General features: G+C 50.0%; 1 protein-coding gene and 1 pseudogene across 5 annotated transcripts in view; both read right to left on the bottom strand.

The window, feature by feature from the left end:
- The window catches only part of Epb41l1 (erythrocyte membrane protein band 4.1-like 1), a 123,527-nt gene extending 120,741 nt beyond the window's left edge, over positions 1-2,786 (bottom strand). For 4 of the 5 annotated variants that reach the window (XM_063284435.1, XM_017592007.3, XM_017592006.3 and 1 more), the window contains exon 1: positions 2,523-2,786. The gene's annotated coding sequence lies outside the window, so the exon portion shown is untranslated. The remainder of the gene's footprint in view (positions 1-2,522) is intronic. The other variant, XM_063284445.1, reaches the window with a different exon arrangement.
- LOC103691957 (ferritin light chain 1 pseudogene) lies at positions 2,489-17,380 on the bottom strand (annotated as a pseudogene).
- Between the last annotated feature and the right edge of the window lie 1,252 nt (positions 17,381-18,632).

Genomic DNA, 18,632 nt, shown 5'->3' with positions numbered 1-18,632 from the left:
CAATCAAGGTAAGGGTTGAAGAAAATGAACTTAGGGAGTAAGCTACAGGGTACGATTCTGCTTCGGTCAGCAAAGAAGTTATCTAAGACCACAAGGAAGACCTGGGACTTGAAGCCACAACCCCTAGCTACTAAGGAAGGCTCTGGGGCTACTTCAGGTACATGTATGGCAGGCTGCAAGGAAGAAGGAATATCCCCTCGTTTCAACCTAGAAGTTCCTGGCTTCTCTAGAAGGTGGTAGAACAGGTCAGAATAATTTGCATTCGTTACAACTGCTAAACCCCATCCCCAGATTTTTGCATCGTGTATGTCTACCAGGAGGCTCCAAATTTGCATTTCTAATAAACTGGTAACCTCACTGCAGATAGTAAGCTGCCCAGACTGGGAACTGGTGCTCTTGGTGCTAGTGAGGAAAGTAGGGGGTAAAGCCAGAATCTTTGGGGGGCAAGAAGGCTCAATTCCTGGCTAGCAAGGCATCTCAGTGGGTAAAGGCATTTCCTACAAGCCTGATGACCTGAGTTCAATCCCTGACTTGCAAGTCACCCTCTGATGTTCACGTACATATTGAATATAACATTTTTAAAAAGAGCAGTGAATTCCTAAATCTTGGCAATAAGACAAGTCTAGAACTCTGAGCCAAAAAAAGTCCAGCCTCAGAGACCACACTGGGCTCCCTAGACACCCAAACAGAGAAACTGAGGCATGGGAAGGCCAGGGTCTTGACGAGAAGGGCAGCTAAATAAAAGTAGACACAAAGGGGGTTGGCTGCTGTCAAAAGGACACTGACCCCTGGACCAGAGTTCAGTGCCTGCGCTGCCAGCCAGGGCAGTGGCTCTCTTGAGATGTGTGTTCAGGGAGAGAGATGAGAAGCCCAGCTTCCCCTGCCTCCACTGCCTCTGGCAGGAAAGCAGCTGGAGAGTTGTGGAAATCTGCCGTTGGGGGCTCCCTCCCGTTTGTGCACCATCCACTCGCCTCCCTTCTACACCCCCTGCTCTCTCTCCCTTTCCACTCCAAGGCCTGCACACTTATCCCTGTGCATGAGCCAAGCAGCAAGGAGGGAAGTTAGAGGGAAGAACCAGGAGAAGGCTGGAGCTCGAACGTCCTCTTTCCTTCCCTCTGTGAGATTCTGTTTCTCTAGATCCTTGTCAAACCCAGTCTACCTACACGTCAGTACCAGTGTCTGAACCGGGCAGACAGTGACTAAATCCCCAAACTTCCTTGTAATCTTGTTTTTCCAATACGGGGGGTGGGGGGGGAGGCTTTCTATTCTGCTCCATTTAGCAGCAAAATGGCACTTCTCTTACTGTCCCACCTCCAGGTCACCAAATACACAAACAGCTACACACACACATAAAAACAGATATACCAGAAACAGATGCACATATACATCCGGAGATACCTTATCACTCTTCATCAGTAAACTGTACATATGCACCTAAAAATGCACAAGAAATATACAGGGAGAATGCACACATACACCCAGATTAGACGTACATGCCGTGCCCAGTACATGGGGGAAGAGATACAGAAACTCATCTCTCTCAAAGTATGGAGACCTTCTGAGAGGGGATTCCTTGGAGCCGGGCGCTGGCCATTTAAGATAGTGATCAGTCTAACTAGTCTTTTTAGAGTACCTAGGCGACTGCCCTTCCCAGTGTCCAGGGTGAGAGAGGGAGGGTACCTAACCAGGCTGGGCTGCAACTGGCCAGGGTGATGGTCTTTACACGAACAAGGAAACATATCTCAGAAACCGCTGGGTTACTAGCTGAGGGGCCGCTGTTGCTACTACCCACACCCTACACCCATGCCTGCACACACCCACCCTCTTCACACCTAATCACCTACTCCACCCCTCCCCACACAAACACACACCCGGGATTTGAGCAGGCCACGCCCTCCGCTTCAGCTCAGCCGGGAGCCAAGCTCCGCTGTCAGTAGGGCTCTTCCATACCCCGGGTGTGGCTGCCCACCTGCCAGCAGGGAGTCTCCACTCAGCTAAGACGCCCCCGCCGCCGCTGCTACCCACTTCCTAGGCCAGTGCCGGGCTCCGGGCGACGCCAGCGCCTCGGCCGCCGCCCCCACCCCCTTCCTCCCGGCAGTGCGGAGACAAAGCCGAGCACACGCACACAGGGGCTACGCGGGTGCACACCCGCCCTCACACGCACACACACACACACGGGGAGTCACACTGGCGTGCACACAGTGAAACACACACACACACGCACACACACGCACACTCACACACACCCGCCATAGGCTTCAGCCACTAGCTAAGCCATCAGTACGGGCACACTCCCTCATCCAGATGTACACCCAGTTACATATTGGGACACACCCTCTCCAGGCACATCCGCGGACAAGCAAACACAGACACACAGACCCTCACTCAGATTAGCACACCACCCAGCCCCTTACCCAGATGCACACGCACGTACACGCCAAACATCCACTCGCACCGATCCACAGACACACGCGCGTTCACATTCAACTCACACCGGGAGACGTGGACCCCGACCCACGTACCCGCTAAGACACGAATTGTAGCTCCGGCTCCGGCCACGCACGTCCTCCAGCACGCGAGGCTCGGGACGTAGCGACAGCCTGCGCGGTCTCCGCGCCCTGCTAACCTGGCGGCGGCGGCGGCGGCGCGGCTTCCGGGAGCCGTCCGTCTGTCTGTCTCTCGGTGCTCTCGTCCAGTGGCCGCCCGAGCGGTCTTCAAGACGCTCAGGAGCTGCGCAGAAATGCCCCGCTCGCTCGCACGCTCGCTCGCTCGCTCGCGCTCCTTCGTTTCCTCCCACGGCGCTCAGCCCCCTCCCCGCCCGCTCCGCACACCCCCTCTCCCCCTCTGCCCCGCCCCGGCGGCTCCCTGGGAGGAGGCGGCGGCGATCCCGGCCAGGCAGCGTCCGAAGGGTGTGCGAGCAGCGAGCGCGACCCACTGGCCCTAAGAACTGAGCTGCCCAGGAGCAGGCGCGTCCGGTCCCAGGGAGGGGGACTCGGAGGGGTGTGCGCCCCGCGAGTCCGCGCCTTTCCCTTCCCCACGTGGGACAGACGCCCACCTGAGCCTCGGCAGAGCTCAGAGGCCGGGTCGAGCAGCGAAACCACGAACACGAGACTCTACACAGAGCTTTCTCTCCCTCCAGGTCCCAGCCCCATGGGCTTGGCCCTCCTCCACCTCCTAGAGCGTCGCCACCGCCACCAAGCCCGCTTTACCTCGCCTTTGACCGAAAGCTTGGCGTTCAGACCCGTAGCCTGGGCTAACGTGAGGGGACCAGCAGCACCACTGGCCTCTTCTCCCTCTGGCAGGGACCTGGCCGACGCCCACCACCCTTCAGCCGCTCTCCTATTGTTCGGGCGGCCTAAGCTGCGAAGCTGCGAAGGGCCATGCAGTTCTTTCCAACCAGTCTCAGGTGGCAGTCCTTTTGCGGTCTCTGGGAGCTCAGCAAGGGCCGAGCCCCTGGTCCCAAGACCCTGGGGCCCATAGGCTCAAGCTTGCTCAAAGTCAAGCTCTTCTCTGAATTAGGATTATAGCTGCCCTGGACCTTATCGGGCTCCTGCCCGAAGGTACTGTTTTGAACACACACACAAAGCTAAGCATAGGGAAGGGACAAACTAAGCCAAACAGTGAACCTAGAATTGCTTCCGTAGAAGGTAGGGCGTCTATGGGGTTAGCGTATAGTTGACAAAACAGAGCTTGGGTTCCCAGAGCAAGGGCCAGACCTCAGAAGGCCAGGAATGTCAAGCTTCCTTTGTTAGACTTTGAAGGGAAGAAAAGGAGAAAGAAGTTAATGTAGGAACTTAGAGGGTTTTATTAGAGGTCAAGACCCAGGTAACAGCACTGGCAAATGACTCCTAAATGTAACACCCTCACCTCCCGTGACCTTACCTTATCTTAAGTGGTAGCTGAGATCCACCTTGGTCTGCCCCAGGTAGCACAGAATCAAAGGCTAGGCCAGCAATTCTGGTTCTTCACTGAGGTCCCATCCCCTCCTCCCCATCCCCTCTGTTCCAGTACAGGATGCTAAAAGCAGATTGGAATCAAACCGCTGAATAGATAAATCCAGAAGGGGAGGCCTGGTGTGGACCTCCAGGGACGTTGATAAACTAAGGAAACCAAGGCCCTAAGACATGACTCACCCAGTTTTCTTCCACAGCACGGAGGAAATACTCATATGCCTCACTTCGTCTCCACAGTTGCACCAGAGGGTGGACGTTAGCACAAAGTCACTAAGGAGCTTGCAAAATGGCAGAGGCCGGATCCTGGAAGCTGATTTTGAATGCCCATATTTAACCATCAGGCCAGCCCTGTATGTAAAGTGACAATAATTGGCCTCCTAGAGTCAGAACCCACCATGACAGGACTCTATTTATGGGTGTTTTCTGCCTCCATGTAGTTTCCTGGGTCCAAGCACAGACCCTGATTCAGAGACCTAATTTATTAAATATCTACCTCATGGCATGGGTGTGGTTCCGATGCCCTCTGCTCTGGGGCGAGGGATTGTTACCAGTGGTTTTTGATGAAGCTGAGGAAATATGGACTACTAATCAGATCTGCTGCTGTCAGGAGGAGAGAGAGACAGGCAGACAGAGAGAGAGAGAGAGAGAGAGAGAGAGAGAGAGAGAGAGGAAGACAGAACACTGTGGAAACCAGAATAACTCTCCAGATGATCTCAACAGGCTTGGAGATTGAGCTGGAAGGAACAGAAGGAGCCGCCATGAGGAATAAGTGTAAGGTATGGTTCTGAGGCCCACAGCAGAGGCCTGAGAGACATTGCTCTGCTCACGATGTCTGCAACCGCCGGCTACCTGTGGCTACTGAGCAGTTAGGATGTGACTGGTACACTGAGGAACTTTACACCTAATTTTACAGACTTTACACTTAACAGTCACATGGGGGCTGGCAACAAGGGAGAGTGTCTCCAGGAGATTATCATGCTCCAAACATGGTATGGAAGAATCTAGATTAGGTGTCCGTGAAAATCATTTCAAGATTTTTACCTGACCTTGAGCTCACTAAAGCAATGGGGGCGGGGCAAGATTGTGACTACATTCTATCAACCAAAACTGGAGGTAAAAGCAGCCTCTCCTGTTGCCCTAGGGAAATCCCAGCTAGACAACAGGACTCAACTCTAGGCCCCATGTCTGAGAGAGACACTCACGCTGAGGCATGTATGAAGGAGGGGACCAGAATGCTGAGGACCTGGACATCACATGATATGATACATAAGTAGCCTGGAGAAGGGTGTGGTGGCTTTCTCCAGCCATCTGCGGGCTGCCACCGAAAAGGAGATGTGATCGGTTCCCTATTATGCATTTATGTCTACTAAGCAAGACAAAATCATCTGCGTGCATGAACCCTTAGGTCTCCTCTGAAGAAAGGATCCATGTGGAACAGATCTGCTGGTTCCCTTCAGCCCTAGTCCACCCAAGACCTGGCTCATATGAAATATTGATTACAAATTTTATAGTTGAATGAATTTGGAGGACTTACATTTAGCTCCAGTGGGGTAGACATCCAGGAGGACGAATCCATAAAGAACTCTCTAGAGCTGGGGATGTAGTTCAGTGGGTAAAATACTTGTTTTGTATGGAGGGAAGCTGTGAGCTCCATTCTCCACCACTGAGAAAAGAGAAAGAAAAACAAATACACAAAAACCTTCCCTAATGCTTAGAGCTGCCCCAAATCAGAAGAGCTCACTTTGGCCAACTTCCTGTCGATAACTCAAAGAGAGACCACATCTTCAGAGAGAGGCACAACCGGGAACCAGGTGACAAGCCCTCAAGGTGACAACAAGCCAGTTCTAATAGGAGGGGAAAGACAAGATCAAGGCCGTGCTACTAGACCATCATGTGGTGGTCTGTGCTGCCCTGGACAGACCACAGCTGGATCACAGGACTCACCTCTATAGGATCTACACATTCTGATGGGGACACTATCACGCTGGAACAAGGTCATAAGGAGAGACCAGAGTCAGGTGGGATTGGTCTGAAGACTGCTGTGGTTCATGGAATCTGAGAATAGAAACCCAAGAACTTGAAAGGAGACCTGGGCTAGAAGTTAGGACCCCTGGGTTCTAATCCTGCCCCTGCCATTAGTTTATGGCTTGCCTGTGGTGACTGCCTTCTTTCAGATTTCAGTATTTCCATGAGTTGGCATGCAGAGTGATCTCCAATCCTCTCCTAACTCTGGCTCCTTTGCGTGGGAGACAGAATGGAAGAGTCCTTAGTATGTAAGAGAAAGCATGTACAACTTTCAAAGCAACAGTGTCATTTGTCTCCCGGCTTACTGTTCTTATCATTACTTCATAGGCAGAAATAAAATTTGGTGATTTAGTGGGGAGGCCAGAGAAGAGAAGAGGCGCTGACACGTCTTTTGGGATGAGGAACTAGGACCCCTGAGCTTTTGGAATGGTCAGCGAACGTTGCCCTTCCCCCCAGGTCTTTAAAGGCAAATTGTGCTGTGTGCCCTGTCACCTCCTGGACAGCTTCCTCATTCCTCTGAACCACACCCCACACTTGGCCGAAAGACTCTACCAGTTCTAAGAAGTTGTGAGTCTGTCCTGTTTTCCTTTCGTTTCTGGGGATTGAACCCCAGGGTCTTGTGTATTCAGAGCACACAATCTATCACTGAGCTGCACCCCGGGCCTGCCCACCACCTTACCAGTGAATCCTGGCTTTTCTCTTATATAACCAGCATCATTATCTCGTTTGGAAATAACCAGCATTATTGAAGCCTTGGTACATGGTAGGCACCTCCATAACTTTCTCATCCTGGGAGATAGCTCTAATTATTATCTCCATTTTATAGATGAGGACACTGTGGTGTGGCTCACAGAAATTCTAAATCTTCCTGCAGCCACTCGGCCGGTCAGGGAGATTCCAGCTCAGGTTCTGGTGGTTCAAGGCTGCATTCCTGAGGACACCCAGCACTTCACTGTGTGTTTTGAAAGTAACTGGGGGGGGGGGGGCTGGAGAGATGGCTCAGCGGTTAAGAGCACTGGCTGCTCTTCCAGAGGTCCTGAGTTCAATTCCCAGCAACCACATGGTGGCTCACAACCATCTGTAAAGAGATCCGATGCCCTCTTCTGGTGTGTCTGAAGACAGCTACAGTGTACTTATATATAATAAATGAATAAATCTTTAAAAAAAAAAAAAAGAAAGAAAGAAAGTAACTGGGGAGAAGAGCAAGACCGCTATGGTTGCCAGATCTCAGCAGGGAAAACGGATGGGCAGAGGTTCAGTTCAGCCATTTGAACTAGTTAATCATGCTTTCAAGGTGCAGCCAGAGGCTGGACAGCTTCCCAGCTCTTGAGTGTGCACTTCCGGGGACCCCTCTTCTCCTAGGAGAAAACGGCCCAGCCCACCTAAGGGGAGGACTTCCTGTGCTCTTCCTGGGCAGGGGGAAAGACTTCCAGAAGGTTGAAAGATATTTGCATCTTCCTTCTCCTGCCTCAGACGCCCCAACCCAGGGCCTGGTGGTGACAGTGCTGAAGGCTCACAGTGAGTCATGTGGTACTGACCTGTCAGAGGCACCTAAGCACAAGGTGCTAAGCTCAGTTTAGAGAGGTGGGAAATAGGACAAGTGTTGTCATCCTCAGGAGAACGGTCCAGTTGCAGTGTGTGTTCCCTACTCCACACACACACACACACACACACACACACACACACACACACACACACCCAATACTCTGGGAACACTGCATTAGGAGCAGAGGACAGCCATGACAAAGAAGAGTGTCTCCTCACCCTTCAGAGGGATAAGAGAAAGGACACACTAATAATGACATCCTCTACGGCAGCAGTTCTCAGTAGGTGCAGCCACCCCCCACCCGATATGAGGGGCTGACAGGATGTGTTCACAAAGAGCTGTGTGACACACGGCCATCATTCTCTCAAAAGAAAAGAAAGAAGAGAGGCTGGGCCTGTGCACATTTGGATTCCACCCAGCGGGCAGTAGAAACCTCATGGATGCTGTGCCTTTAGAGGACTGGGTTTGAATCCAGACTCTGCTTGCTCTTCCTCTGTGCCGTGAGAGGATGGCTTAGATGACCTAGCGAGTCACCATGTGACTCAGATACTATCCAGGAGGGGTGCACTTCCTTAGCCCACGTCAAGGCTGACCACAACAATTGCTTTGGCCAGTGAAATCGGAACTGGAGAGCTAAAGACTGGTACATGTCTGAGTCTAAATCTTACTCTTAATTCTTTCTGCCAGAGGAACAGTGCATCTTGCATAGGAACCGTGCCTATATTTGCACCCGGGAACGAAAAGACACTCAGAGAAGACCCACATTCGTCTCCCACTGATGTGGATTCAAAGAAGAAAACTGTTGTCGTAAGCTACTGAAGGTTGGGGGATGTTTGTTATCATATCATAAGCTGGCAAACGCTGACAGGTATATCCCCTAGCCGTGTGGGTGGTTTTAGAAGTATCTACCTTGAAGAATTATTGCAAGTATTAAATAAGATTAGCCCATGGAAAACGTAAAGCAGTTTTAGCAGAGCTTCATAGTAGAAAATGAGCACTCCGTTTGCAATCCCAGCGTCTGCAAATGCAGGCAGAGTTGTAGGTCGAGGTCTTCCACAGTAAGACAGACCCTATCTCAAAGCACAAAACCGGGCAGGGGCAAGATGGCTCCTTGCACAAGACTGATATCCTATGTTCTGGCTTTGGAACACACAAAAAGACGCATGCGGTGATTCATCTGTAATCTCAGTACTCCTAAGGCGAAATGGGAGATAGAGAGAGAAGAATCACCTGGAAGCTTGAAATTCAGCCAGCCCGGAGGACACAGCGGGCCCAGAGGACATAACCATCTCAGAGGACAGAGTGACAGAAACAACCAGAGAGACCCTGACCCCACAAAGTAAAAGGAGAGACTACTCTTGAAAACTAGCCTCTTACCTCTATGTACATACCTGTGCTTGTGCTTGACTGTGCACACACACACACATGCACACATACACACACACACACACACACACACACAGTTAAAAATAAAACAAACCTTTTTTTTTTAAGAACAAAAAAAATTATCTTCAGGACATAAAGATGACCAAATCATTTTATCAGTCTGCTTTCTCCACAGGAACAGACTAATAGGGTATGTTTGGATGGGAGAGATATTTTCTGTATAGTTCATATTTCCTTTAAGGGACTCGAAGATGAGCGGCAATTGGTGCCACCTATGTGCTACATGGCAAAAGTCCAGATGAGGATGAGTTACAGAATGAGAACTCATCTCAAGGAACCACAAAGTGAAGGGGAGAAATAACCTGCAGACACAGCTACTTACACTGCAATGGCCAAAGGTCTCCAGCCAGCAAGCTGCAGACTGCGGGGCTAGTGGCTTAGTCCCAGTCCTAGTCCAAAAGCATGAGAACCAAGAGACTCGGTTGTGCAAATTTTAGTCTAAGTGGAAACCCCAAGGCAGAAGAAAACTAACATTCCAGTTCAAAGATAATCAGAAAGAAGACTTGTCCCTACGCTACCTTCTGTTCTGTTTGGACCTTTGATGTACAGGACGGGGCCATCTGTTTTATTCAATCAATTCTTATCTAGAAACAGCCTCATGTGTAGGTTTGAAAAAGAAAACCAAATATTTAGGAACCCCGGCCAAATTGACACATCAAATTCATCATTGTGTGAAATGAAAAGAACTACATAGTTGGGCCAGCAAGATGGCCCAACAGGTGAAAGTGCTTGGTCTTAAGACCAGTTCCATCTCCAGGTCCCATACAGCGGAAGGACAGACTCCTGCAAGTCTCCTTGACTTCCGTGTGTGCTGTGACTTGCGAGCATGCATTTACTAACACACAAATGCGAGGGCAAACTTAAATTGTTTGATCTACAGAGTCAAATTACACTAAATGCAGAAGCTGCATCAAAAGATGGCATGACACAGAAGGTGAACTGGGAAGGAAAGAACATCAGTGCTTTTGGCTGACGGAGGACAAGAATCTAAAATGTACAGAGAATTCCTAATCATCGATGTTAAGTAAATGGGCAAAGAATGTGAACAAAAGCTCACAGAAGTAGAGGTAAGAATGGCCAATAAGTCCTCCCACCTCGTGATCACGTGCGGCAGTCTCTGTGGAAGAGGATAAAGCTCTGACATAGCAATTCTGCTCCTAGATTTGAAACTCCGTGAGGTTTAGAGCTGGAACCCATTAGAAGAACATGGGCTAGCGTGTGTGAGGCCCTGGGTTCTGTCGCCAGCACTACCAAAAGCAAATGTACAAGCAAACAGAAAACCCTCTGTCCATTCTATACCTTGGCATCCACATCAGTTCCTCCACAGCACAGCAAGGAACCTTTCATATTCAAGAGCAGACCCCACATCCACAGCTCGAGGCTTGAGCATCGAGGCTCCCTGTGGCACATCTCCACATCTGTGCCACATCTACTCTCCACTCCTCCCACTTTGTGTGTGTATATGTGCAGCACTGGGAATCAAACCCGGGGCTTCAAGTAAACATTCTAGCCCAGCCTTCAGCTCAAATTCCTCTTTTTCTTTTTATGATTTAAAAAAAAATATTTATATGAGTACACTGTAGCTGTCTTCACACACCAGAAGAGGGCATCAGAGCCCATTACAGATGGTTGTGAGCCACCATGTGGTTACTGGGAATTGAACTCAGGACCTCTGGAAGAGCAGTCAGTGCTCTCAACCACTGAGCCATCTCTCCAGCCCCCCAAACTCCTCTTAAACCCATCCTTACAGCCCTTGTTCCTATACAAGCCTCCCTTGTTCTTGGATAAATGAAGAATCCATGGTTCTAATAACCTTTTCTCTGGTCTGGGGTTGTGGTTCAGCGGTGGAACAACTGCTTCCGGTATCTAAAGTCCTAGGTTTGGTCTTTAGCACCAGTTTAAAATATAAAAAAGGAAAGCATAGTTTCCCTTTTGTAAGGCTGGGTACATGCCCAGCATAGCACATGTTCAGTGTCTGAGGCCAGGAGTTGGATTGTTGGATCTTGGTCACCAATTAAAAGGAAGCACAGAGCCGGAAAGGTGACTCAAAAGTTAAACACACTTACTGTTTTGGGAAAGGACCTGGGTTCAGTTCCCAGCCTCCACATAAAAGGCTCGCAACCATCTGTAACTCCAGTTCCAGGAATCCTCTTCTCTGTGGACACTGCACACATGCAGCAAACATACAGGCAAAAACCCACACGGATAAAACAAAATTAAGAAAATCCTTTAAACATTCTGCTTAGGGCTGGAGAGATGGCTCAGAGGTTAAGAGCACTGACTGTTCTTCCAGAGATCCTGAGTTCAATTCCCAGCAACCACATGGTGGCTCACAACCATCTGTAATGGGATCCGATGCCCTCTTCTGGTATGTCTGGAGACAGCTATGGCAAACTCATATAAATATAATAAATCTTTTTTTTTAAGTTCTGCTTAAAGCAAAAAATATCCCTTTTTCTAGTAAGGATCCCCCTTTTCTTAGGGAACCCTGCTTCTCACTCACACACAGAACCCTGTGAGGCTCTCCCCCAGGCTTCTGGGATTTGTTCAAGCGACCAAGACTGACCCACACCACAGTCTTCACCTGAGCTTTCCTGGCTAAAGTAGCAGAGGTTCTGTTCTGGTTTCTTCTGGTCTCCCATAATTCTTGACGTTTCTGCTGTTGTTTGAGACAGGGTCTCACTATGTAGCCCTGGCTGACCTGGCTGCCTGTGCCTCCCAACTGCTGCGATTAAAGATATGGGTCACCATGCCTGGCTCTCCTATAATCTTTTCAGGATCTCTCTTGGACAATCTGGAACTTTTGACTTTACCATCTCTGAGCCCAGGTCCTAAGCACTCAGTGTTTACTGACTTCCTCTTAGCTACAGACTTTGTGTTCCACTCTGGGAACATGGAGCTGGATGGTACGTCAGCCCTAGTTGAAGGTTTGGATGGATAAAAATGTTCCTCTGGGCTTTACCAAGTTTAATTGTTGGATTGGAACGGAGAGAATAAAATGAAAGATTTGAACTTGTCAGTCGCACATGCAGACTTCCTACAGACAGACCGGAAGTAGTTTTGTCTACACACTTATCTCCAGTCAAACTGTGGTCCTGGAGCAACCCGAGCTGCCCCCACTTGCTTGTGTCACCAAGGTGTGTGCTCTCCCTCAGGCTCTGTCCTCTTCCTGTCTACCATCTGGGCCTTTCTCCTTCTGTGTGTGTGTGTGTGTGTGTGTGTGTGTGTGTGTGTGTGTGCGCGTGCTTCCAGGTATTGTTCCTCTGATACCCTTTTTTGGAGACAGGGTCTGCTGTGATTAGGGGCCTAGAGCACACCAAGTCCTGGAGGCCTGCACGCCCCACAGATCCACTTGACTCAGCGTCCCTGGTGCCAGGATTATCAACACGTATGGCGTCTGCTTTGCACACGGGCCCTGGGATCAAACTTAGATCCTCGTACTTGCAAGGCCAGTGGTTTACCAAGTGAGTCATCTCCTCAGGCCTTCTCCCTTTCTGAGACAGAATTTTATTTGGCTCAGGATGGCCTCACACTCATTAGTAGGCAAGGCTGGCCTTAAATTCCTAATCCTCCTGCCTCTGCCTCCTCAATTCTGCCCCAGGCTCTTTCTTACCCCTCCCCCTCCCTCTTCCTGTTCACATTCCTTTCTTTCTTCTCTAGGCTCCTCCTCTCCCATCCCACCTTCCTTCTTTTTTTTTTTTTTTGTTCTGAGCTGGGGACCGAACCCAGGGCTTTGCGCTTCCTAGGTAAGCGCTCTACCACTGAGCTAAATCCCCAGCCCCCCACCTTCCTTCTTAATTTTCTTGATTCCTTTCCTTTCTCCACTCCACCCAGGACCTGTCAATGACACCCATGGTCCTTCAGAGCCCCTCTCTGTGGGAACAAAAGCTAGAATAAGACGAATCTAAATCCAACAGCTCCCAGACCTCATTACAAGAAGCCCTCAGAGTGGGTTGGGAAGGCAGGCGAGGGGGAGCATTGGAGAGGGAGGGGATCCCAGCAACGGAGCAGAGGCTGCCTAGCGACTGCTGGCGAATCCCCTGGAGCATCCACAGTGAGCACGCCAGTCACCTGCTTCCAGCCCACCCGCTCCTCCCTTTCTTCTCGGTGATCAAAGAATTGGGGCGGGGGGGGGGGAGTCGGGATAGCAAAAATCCTTGATAGTCGTCTACCCCACCTCTGTAATTCTGCACTGAAAAAGCTGAGGCAGAGGAAAGGGAAAGCCACTGGTTAATGTCATCCAGAGAGTGGCTCAGGCTCAGCAGGGACTGGAATCCAAGCCTCTGACTGCTCCTTTCTTGCCTGGTTTAATTGTTTGTTTGCGGGTTGTTACGGTGTGTAGGTGTATGTGCGTGAGCGAATGTGTGTGATGTGGATGGTTTGTGTGTATTCAAAGTCAGAGGACACCTTCGGGGAGGTGGTTCCGCCTTTTCGGTTTGTTTTGAGGCAGGGTTTTTCTGGTTTCTGATCCTTCAGGGAGTGCTCCAGGACAGCTCTCAGATTTCAGAGACCCCCATCTGTCCTCTCCCTCTCTCTCTCTCTCTCTCTCTCTCTCTCTCTCTCTCTCTCTCTCTCCTCCCTCTCTCTCTCTTCTCTCTCTTCCCTCTCCTTTTTCTCTTCCCCTCTCCTCCCTCTCTCTTCTTCTTTCTCTCTCTCCTCTCCTCCCTCTCTCTTCCTCCTTCTCTCTCTTCTCTCTCTTCCCTCTCCTCTTTCTCTTCCCCTCTCCTCTCTCTTCCTCCTTCTCTCTCTTCCCTCTCCTCTTTCTCTTCCCCTCTCCTCTCTCTCTTCTCTTTCTCTCTCCCCTCTCCTCTCTCTCCTCTCTCTTCCCTCTCCTCTCTCTCTTTTCCCTCTCTCTCTCTCTCCCAGTCCTCTCTCTCTCTCTCTCTCTCTCTCTCTCTCTCTCTCTCTCTTTCTCTGAACAGTGGGATTAGAGATGCACACTAGCATAGCCCATCTGTCTTTTCACACTGGTTCTGGGGATTCAAACTCAGGGAGTTCAGCTTGCTCACCGGGTGATCCTACTACTCTCTAAGCCACTGCCCTGGCCCTTTGGTGGGTGAGATGGATATCATCTTGTGACACGGCCTAGCCTCAAACTCACTGTGTTTCTGTCCTCACCTGCCAAGTGCCGGGACTGTGATGGCAGGTGTGCCACGAAACCTGGCTGAGGGCTCTTCTTTGCACTGCCACATTGCTGTACACTGGTGTCGCCTTCTCTCTGACTCCTACCACGGCAGGCTTGGCATTCCATGTTAAGATTCCCCATCTTTTTACTGGGTACAGGAGTCCCTAAGGTTTGGCTAAAAGGGACAAAGCATAACATTCTGTCCTAGCCAGAAGTCTGTGGTTCTGGCCGGGGAGGGGGAGGGGCGGGGAAGAAGCCTCTTTGGAGAGCCTATATAGTAAGCAGCCCTCAGAGAGTTAAAGTAGGCTTTGCTTCAACAGGCCATCCTTGTGGGACCCCTCCTCACTCTCTCTGCCTAGCTGGCTGCCCGGAGGCTCTGCCTCACCTCACCAGCCTCCAGGCTTGAAGCAGAGGCCACCCAGGCACAGGATAGTCCAGGCTGCTGCCGAGGGCTGCTGGAGGCAGGGGGAGGGAAAGGTTTCCAGAGTCTCCTCTTTCAATCCACTCCTTTTCTCCACAAAGGGCCACTGTCTGAGCACAGAGGGACCCTGGAGGGAGGCCTCCCAAGGTGCTCAGTAACAGGGCTGGGTTTCATCAAGCCAGGCCTCTGGGCCAAGTAAACATCAGGGAACGGACAAGCAGAGCGGTTTCTGACTAGCTCCCAGCTCCAGGCTGCTCAGGACCATGCTCACCGGGGCCTCCCGAGACAATAAGGACAGCTATGGGCTATGGTCATCTGCATAATTTTATAGCTGCAAAAACGGAGAATCAGAGATAAGGAACCAGTCCTTCCTGGTCCTTGCCATTGTATAAGGCACCATCCTGCAGTTCTTGTCAAACGCTAAGGGTTTTACAAGAATGTGTTGCGTTAGTTCGAGATGGGAAAGAGTTTTATGAGCTGGAGGAATCAGGGAATACTTCTTGGAGAGAGTGGAATGTAAGCTTAGTCTTCATAAACGACAAGAAGGAGGAAGGCATCTCAGGCAGGCTGCGCAGACCAGACGCAGCATGGAGAAAGCAGGGGCGCTCTTGGTTAGAGGCAACCACAAGTTAGAGAGTTCTCACAGGGTAGGGTAAGGGGTTAGTCTAGAAAGTTTGGTCGGGGAATTAAACCACAACTAGTCTAAGCCGGTTGAGGAGTCCTAAGCAAAGCAATTAATGAGGTGAAGGTAGACATTTAGAGAATGTAGGGTTCCCCGAGAGAGCCCTAGACTGACCCCTGCTTCTCTGGAGAGCCTGGGGCTGCCTATGTCCTCTCTCTGAGGCAATGGACTCTCTCTCTAAAGCTTGGCTTCTTCATCCAGGGAAATGCTCAGGAGATAAAGTGCTTGCTACACAGGCATGAGGCCTGTTCAGATTCCCAACATCCATGAAAATGTTTGGGCATAGTGGGCAGGCCCAGAATCCCAGCACAGGCAGAAGAAACAAGAGGATTCTGGAGGCTTACTGGCAAGCTGGTCTAGCCAACCCATGACCTTCAGGTTCAGGGAGAGAGCCTGTCTCAAAAAAATAAGGTGGAGAGTGTTTGAGAAAGACACTTGATGTTGACCTCTGGCCTCCATATTTATGTACATACATGAATGTATAACATGTAAACACCATACCCCGAAACACACAGAGATACAATGAAAAAATAAAAGTAGGGGCTGGAGCTGGAGAGATGACTCAGTGGTTAAGAGCACTGACTGCAAGGGCTGGGGATTTAGCTCAGTGGTAGAGCGCTTACCTAGGAAGCGCAAGGCCCCGGGTTCGGTCCCCAGCTCCGAAAAAAAGAACCAAAAAAAAAAAAAAGAGCACTGACTGCTCTTCCAGAGGTCCTGAGTTCAATTCCCAGCAACTACATGGTGGCTCACAACCATCTGTAATGGGATCTGATGCCCTCTTCTGGTGTCTGAAGACAACTACAGATAATAAATAAATCTTTAAAAAAGTGGGGGGAACTCAGCCATTAAGCATCTCATGGAGAATACCTGGGTTAGGTTCTCAGCAGCCAGCCTTACAATCTTATGTCTATAACCCCAGCTCCAGGGCATCTGATGTCCTCTTCTGACTTCTACAGGCACAGGCACATATGTAGTGCACACACATAAATACACCCAGGCAAAACACACTCATACACATACAATAAATAACTCTAGACAAGCAAACAGGAAGAGGGTCAGTCGCTGACAGCACAGCATACATGAACCTGGCTGGGTTTCGTCAGCAGTGCCCAGAAAGGTGAATAAGAGAAAAAAAGACTACACTAGAAAAATCTCTTTTAATGTATATGAGTGTTCTATCTGCATGTATGTATACCTGCAAGCCGTGAGAGAACATCGAAGCTGCCTAGTAGCTTGAGAGGTTCATTCAGGTGGAGGTCCTGAGGCAGCTGGTGCAGAGCAGAGGAGGGAGCCCTTTGGTAGCAGAGATTGAGAGTGAGACATTCAGAGAGATACTGGCCCAGAGGTACCTGGGGCACACCTGTCTGTGCTGGTTGTGGCCCTGCCACCCTACGGAGGTTGGTCAGGCAGTTGCCCATCTTCTTGATCAGCTTCACCTCCTTATCCAGGAAGTGGCTTTCCAAGAAGTCACAGAGGTGAGAGTTTGTGCGGGCAGAACCCAGGGAGTGCAGATCCAAGAGGGCCTGGTTTCAGGTTCTTCTCCAGGGTCAAGGCAGCTTCCATGGCCTTCTGGGTTTTACCCTGTTCATCTTGAGATGGCTTCTGCACATCCTGGAAGAGTGCACAGCTTCCGAGATCCTTCTGCAACTTGAGGAGAAGCTCGGTGCCCTTGAGCTTCTCCTCTGGCCAAGTCTCGGAAGAAGTGGCCTACGCCCTCCAAAGCCACGTCATCCTGATCAAAAGAAAAGCCCAGAGAAAGGTAGATGGAGGAGGCCGGCAGGTGCACGCGGTTCACGGCAGCTTCCACTTCAGTGGAATAATTCTGACGAATCTGAAAGGTCATGGCTGATCCGGAGTATGGGGCTAACCACAAAGACGGTGCTGGCTGGTCCTAGGAGCCGAAGGTGGCAAGGAGATGATACCAGAGTCTGCGACTGGTGAGACTTTTAAGGTGGCTGGAAGCTAATAAAGTGAGAGTGCCTCCACTCCCCCCATACCGCCCCCCACGTCTGTTCCGTCCAAACACTATTGAAGCAAGACACAAATCCACAGGACCTCCAAGGCGCTGCCAAGATACATGTACTTTAAAATGAATCTCTCAACACTTCTCAGACTTTTGGCTAAGATCAGATTTTAAAAACTATATATACATTTTTTTCCTTTAGTTGTTTCCAGCTATATATTTCTTCTCCTACCATTATCAGTTTTTAAATTTTTTTTTAAAAAATTATTTATTGTTGGGCTGGAGAGATGGCTCAGTGGTTAAGAGCACTGACTGCTCGTCCAGAGGTCCTGAGTTCAATTCCCAGCAACCACATGGTGGCTCACAACCATCTGTAATGGGACCCGATGCCCTCTTCTGGTGTGTCTGAAGACAGTGACCATATGTCCACATACATGAAATAAATATATCTTTTAAAAAATATTTATTCTTATTTTATTCTCATGTGCATTGGTATTTTTCCTGCATGTATGTCAGGTGTCAGGTCCCCTGGAACTGGAGTTACATGCAGGCACTTGTGAAAAGCCAAGTGGGGGGGCTGGGGATTTAGCTCAGTGGTAGAGCGCTTACCTAGGAAGCGCAAAGCCCTGGGTTCGGTCCCCAGCTCAAAAAAAAAAAAAAGAAAAAAAAAAGAAAAGTCAAGTGGGTTGTTCTAGAAGAACAATCTCCCCCTACATTAGCAGTTTTTAAATTCTCATTTCAGAGACAATATATGTGTATATGAACCTACAGCTGTCTAAACTTTATGACTCCTTTGTCTGTATGGACTTCTGCACGCGGGTGTACACCCCCACATGTGGGTGTGCCTGTCAAGAGCAGAGGTGAATGCTGGGAGTCTTCCTCAGCTGCTCTCTGCCGCTGAGACAGGGTCTCTCATGGAACCTGGAGCTCATGGATTGGCTAGACTGGTTGGACAGTAAACTCCAGCGATCCCATCTGTCTCCTCCTCCCCAACCCCAGTGTTTGAAATACAGATGTGCACCTCTGTGCTCTCCTTGCACGCGGGTGCTGGCAATCCCAGCTCAGGTCTTCATGCCCACGTGGTCAGTACTTCACAGACTGAGCCGTCTCCCTGGCACCCCGCCCCCTAACTACTTTTCTTTGCAAACACAAGCTGTTCTGTACCTTTTTACGTTTTTATTTGGAAGTTCTCCTCATATGAGTACTATCAAGAGTCACGCTCACCTGTGTAAAGACCGCAAGTCATGTGTGTAGCATTCCCAAGGTCTGAATTCGGTCTCTCGCATAAAATAAGAACTGAAAGCGATATCTTACTCTTTCTGTGGCAAAGCAATGTTGAACACCCTGACTCCCACTGTTGGATATTTAGGGCGTTTCTTTCCTATTGTAGACATTATTGTGCATATGTTACTCGGCACATGCAGGGATATGTCTCCAGGATGCAATCCCAGAATAGAAATTACATGCTAAG

Source organism: Rattus norvegicus, chromosome 3, assembly GCF_036323735.1.
Source record: "Rattus norvegicus strain BN/NHsdMcwi chromosome 3, GRCr8, whole genome shotgun sequence".
Lineage (NCBI taxonomy): Eukaryota > Metazoa > Chordata > Mammalia > Rodentia > Muridae > Rattus > Rattus norvegicus.
The sequence above is the reverse complement of the archived record's forward strand: the minus strand, read 5'-3'. Positions and strand labels throughout refer to the sequence as shown.